Source organism: Lipophrys pholis (genome assembly GCF_963383615.2).
Source record: "Lipophrys pholis genome assembly, chromosome: 7".
In the NCBI taxonomy this organism is placed as follows: domain Eukaryota; kingdom Metazoa; phylum Chordata; class Actinopteri; order Blenniiformes; family Blenniidae; genus Lipophrys; species Lipophrys pholis.
In genome coordinates this window covers 33462821-33468170 of record NC_137638.1, presented here as the reverse complement: position 1 = coordinate 33468170, position 5350 = coordinate 33462821, and the positions used below count along the sequence as shown (strand labels likewise).

At 49.9% G+C, this 5350-nt stretch overlaps 1 protein-coding gene across 1 annotated transcript in view; it reads right to left on the bottom strand.

Moving 5' to 3' along the window:
* Window positions 1-5350, bottom strand: part of ccdc125 (coiled-coil domain containing 125) — a 52124-nt gene that overhangs the window by 11776 nt on the left and 34998 nt on the right. The window lies entirely within an intron of this gene.

The following is a 5350-nucleotide window of genomic DNA, read 5'->3' as shown; positions in this document are numbered from 1 at the left end:
AGAGAGAGAGAGACAGACAGAGAGAGAGAGAGAGAGAGAGAGAGAGAGAGACAGAGAGAGAGAGAGAGAGAGCGACAAAGAGAGAGACAGAGAGAGAGACCTTTAACAGTTCTTTATTTTCACTTTTTTTTTTTTTTTTTACACAAAAAGAACACTCATAAACAGGCGATGAGAACTAATCTATTTACAGCACACACACACACACACACACACACACACACACACACACACACACACACACACACACACACACACACACACACACCACACACACACACTAGAAATGCAGTTGCAGTTCTTCATGCTCTATGGCACACAGAACACCACCAACAGTCCAAACAGAAACAAATTCTTTCAAGTCCGATACTTGTTTATGGAAGGTGAACTCCACCCTGAGTGGAGCAGCCTCCACCTCTGAACATCTGCAGAGGTGGAGGTGAACTCCACCCTGAGTCGAGCAGCCACCAGGCCTCTGAAAATCTGCAGAGCATCATCAGACCCTGCACCTTGGCTTCTGTTGCGCCGTGACAACCAGATGCCCATTTTTGCCTGTCCTATCAGGAAGTTGACAAGGCAGATGTTCCTACGTTGGGCTGCAGAGTATTTTGGTCCAAATATGAAAAGGCCACCATGGAAGACATGACCTAACTGGGTCAACCACTGCTGCAGCAGAGCAAAGAGGGAGGTCAGTCTCCGACAGTGTAGCCAGAGGTGATCCAGGGTGTCCTCGGCTTGGCAGAAGACACACCGACTGTCAGTTTGGGGATTGAGTGGTGCCACATGTCTGTTTGTGGCCACGGCCCCATGTCCCACCCTCCACTGGAGATCCGCAGTGCGTTTCTCTACGGGGGGTTTGTACAGGGACCTCCAGCTGCCTCTGGGTGAGGACCCTGGTGCCAACGTCCCAGACCACCGGGACTCCTGGACACCAGTCAGAGACGCACAATTTATGACTTTTACTGTGATTATGTAGAGGTCCTTCTTCTGCAGTTGGGAGAACTTAGAGAGTTTTGGTGTTGAGAAGGAGAGAAGAATTCCATTGTCCACCTCCTGCTCCCTGACCGCAGCACTGATGGACAGCTGAGGGACGATGAAGGTTGTGGCTCTTTGGTCGGTTGGTGTTTCCTTCCCCAGAGCCTCCCTGAAGGAACCAGGTAGAGCTCTCATCACCTCCTCCAGCAGGTTCTCCACCAGTCTTTGCGATTTGAGCCCAGTCTCTTGGCTCAACCTGGCTGCAGTCTTCCACTGTCCCACCGTCCTCAGGTCGTCCAGCTTGGTCAGACCAGCTGATGTTATGGTCCTCTGTATGGTCGGGGAGCGGAGGAGCCTGGCTTGGATCATGGGGTTGTGGAACAGTGGCTCTTCTTTTACGTTGCCAAACACCTGGGAAGAGTCTCTCTGGGCAGTGAAAACAGTCCTCCAGGCTCTCAGGACAGACTGGTAGAAGACTGATGTGCTCCATGGATCCACTTCAGCCAGGTCGAGGAGGAACAGATGTTTATTGTAGTGGAGGTTTCCGACTCTTCCCAACAGTACAGATGCCGTTTCTGCCCATAGCTGTTCTGGGTGGTACAGGTAGCGCTGTGCGGTCAGGAGACGGAGGGTCTTCAGGCGGCTCTGGATGTCGAATAGCCCCTGACCTCCCTCAGACAGAGGAAGGTACAGGACTGAAGCTCTGGTCCAGTGAGCTCCGCCCCAGAAGAAGTTCACCAGTCTGCTCTGTATATCTTTGATCAGGGCTGCAGGAGGCTCCAGCACAGTGAAGCGGTGCCAGAGCATTGAAGCAGCCAGGTTGTTAACAACCAAAGTTCTCCCCCTGTAAGACAGCTGTGGCTGGACCCAAGTCCATCGAGACAATCGGGCACTGACTCTCTCCGCCAAACCTTCCCAGTTCTTCTTTTGGAAGTCGCTGGTCCCTAGAAAAACGCCCAGACACTTCACTCCCTCCGTGCTCCACTGCAGCCCAGCAGGTAGAGTTGGCTGCTGATTGTTCCACTGCCCCAGGAGAAGCCCTTCACACTTGGTCCAGTTCACCTTGGCTGAGGAGGCCTTCTCGTACAAGGTGAGTTTGCTTTGCAGGGTCTGGATGTCTGTTCTGTGGGTGATGAAAACTGTTATGTCATCAGCATAAGCTGATAGCACAACAGTTCCCCCACTTCCTGGAATTGAAAGGCCTGGCAGACTGCTCCTGAGTTGAGCCAAGAGGGGCTCAATGGCGATGCTGTACAGAGGACAGCCCTGCCTGGTCCCTCTCTGAACAGGGACCGGTCGGCTCAGCCCCCCTCCAACTTTCATCAGTACGGTGGCTCCTGTGTAGAGTAATTTAATCCAAGAAATAAATTTTCTCCCAAAACCAAAAGAAGAAAGTGTTTTAAATAAATAAAGGTGATCAACTCTATCAAAAGCTTTCTCCTGGTCAATGGAGAACAGTCCTACTTTTAGCTCCTGTGAGTGTGAAATGTCAATAATGTCTCTCATCAAAAATATATTGTCCATGATGCTTCGTTCCGGGACGCAGTATGTTTGTCCCACTGTGATGACGTTGTCCAGGCAGTCTTTTAGTCTATTTCCGATGCATCTGGCTATTATTGTATAGTCTGTGCAGAGGAGTGAGACGGGCCTCCAGTTCTTCAGCAGGCCCAGATCTCCTTTCTTGGGCAGCAGGGTCAGGACGGCCCTCGTGCAGCTCAAAGGCAACAGTCCAGTGTCCAAGCAGTAGTTCAGGACCTGGAACAGGTCTTCCCCCAGCAGAGTCCAGAAACTGCTGTAGAACTCTGTAGGGAGGCCATCGATCCCGGGAGACCGTCCACAGCTGAGCTGCTGGAGCGCCGTGGACATCTCTTCAAGGGAGAAGCTGGACTCCAGCGAGGCTGAGATGGACTCCTCCAGCCGTGGGAGCCCCTCCAGGATCTGGTCCACGTTACCAGGGTCGCAGGTCTCTGCACTGAACAGGTCTGAGTAGAAACTGATGGCCAGCTTCCTCATCTCAGAGGGGTCTGTTGTTATTGTTCCATTGCTATGTTTGAGGTGTGTCATCATATTATTGTTCCTGGGTTTTTTTTCTAATTTGAAGAAGTAGCGGGTCGGAGCATCTATTTCTTTAATTGAGGTGATATGGTAGCCCCTTTTGCTTTTGTGTGGAGGAAAGTATTTAAAGCTTTCTTCCTGCCAGGTAATGTTCTATTGCTCTCTGTTCCTTTACTAATTTCTTCTTCCAAAGTGCTAATTTCCTTTTCTAGACGATGGAGATGGTCTTTTTGTGTTTCTGTCCTGTGTGCGGTGTACTGCCTGCAGAAAAGTTGAATTTGGGTTTTCCCCACCTCCCACCATTTGGCCAAACTCACAAAGTCCAGTTTCCTCCGTCTCCACTGAGTCCAGAAGACGGCAAAGGCCTGACAGAAGGACATGTCCTGTGTGAGCTGGATGTTAAAAGTCCAATATGGAGGTGGGTGTGGGCGTGTTTGCAATGAGAGACCTGTGACCAGTAGGTGGTCAGAAAAACCTATAGGTGTGATGGTGGACTGGACCAGACGGTTATTATGTGTTTTCTTAATGTAAATCCGGTCCAGTCTGGCTGCACTGACTCTGCTGTCTGTGGCCTTTACCCAGGTGTATTGTCTGTCTGTAGGGTGGAGGGTCCTCCAGGTGTACTACCTGTCTGTCTGTAGGGTGGAGGGTCCTCCAGGTGTACTACCTGTCTGTCTGTAGGGTGGAGGGTCCTCCAGGCGTCTATCAGGTCATTCTCAGTTAGGATGGTGGAAAGGGCGGATGCTGATGGTGGGTGTGGTTCCTGTGTGTTCCTGTCAGAGTCTGAATGGGTGGTGCAGTTCCAGTCTCCTCCTATGATTATAAATGAACTGCTGTTAAGTTGTTTCAGTTTAGTGTTTAGTTTCTGAAAGAGTCCAACACGGTTGGCCCAGGTGTTATGGGCGTAGATGTTAATGAAGGTGAAAACGGTTCCTTTTATTTTTGCCTGCACCACCTGAGCCCTACCCTGCTCCACCTGGAACCTACACCACCTGAGCCCTACCCTGCTCCACCTGGAACCTACACCACCTGAGCCCTACCTTGCTCCACCTGGAACCTACACCACCTGAGCCCTACCCTGCTCCACCTCACAGGATGAAATGTCTGTAGGACACAGGTGAGGTGAGAACAACACCGCGACTCCTGCACTAAAATTAGTGACTGACTGAAGAGGGTTTCTCCTCTCCAGCCCAGGAGCCAGTCTGCTTCATTATCAGGTGAGCTGTGTGTCTCCTGGAGGAGGACGAATCTAGTTCTTATCTCTTGTGTCTCCTGGAGGAGGACGAATCTAGTTCTTATCTCTTGTGTCTCATGGAGGAGGACGAATCTAGTTCTTATCTCTTGTGTCTCCTGGAGGAGGACGAATCTAGTTCTTATCTCTTGTGTCTCATGGAGGAGGACAAATCTAGTTCTTATCTCTTGTGTCTCCTGGAGGAGGAAGACATCTATTTTTTTGTCTTTGCACAGCTCTGATATTAGTGCTCTCCTTTCTCTGTCTCTCCCTCCGTTCACATTTAGTGTAGCAACTCTGAGAGTCTCCATGAGAAGAGAGAGGGAGAGCAGGACAGTGAACCACCACCAGTGAGGAAATAACACCTTCAGAATAAGAGTCATTTTTTACTGTTTTTGTGTTTCAGGAAGGAGTCTTCCTCTCCTTTCCTTCCTCAGTTTGGTCAGTAGTTTTTTCAGTCGATATTGTTTCTGTTTCCTGAGTTCCTCAGTGCTGGCCTGTGTTCTAATGGTCAGTACCGAAATGATAAATTTGTCCACATCTGAAAAGAAATCCTTCACGTCCACTGATTGTCCAAAGGTCTTGTCAAGAAAGTCATTTATTTCTTGTATGGTGTATGAGGTTGAGTCATCCTGAGAAGGAAAATCAGAGAACTGGGAGAGGGAGTCGTCGTCTTCTATGTCGTCCTCCAGTTGCTGTTCTGTCTGGTCACAGGTGTCAGGTGTGTGTGTGTTTGTGTGTGTGTTTGGATTCTCAGTGTCAAGTGGGTGTATGTGTGTGTGGAAATATTCAGCAGTGTGGGGTGTGTGTGTGCTGGGGTTGATATGGGGGGTGTGTGTGTGTGTGTTTGTGTTTGTGCTGGAGCTGTCAGTGTCAGGTATGTGTGTGTGTGTGTGTGTGTGTGTGTGTGTGTGTGTGTGTGTGTGTGTGTGTGTGTGTGTGTGTGTGTGTGTGTGTGTGTGTGTGTGTGTGTGTGTGTGTGTGTGTGTGTGTGTGTGTGTGTGTGTGTGCGTCGGGGATGTCAGTTTGCTCTGTGTGTGTTACAGTTTCCGTCTGTCCATTGTCTTCTACAGTGTGTCTTTGTTTTTCTTA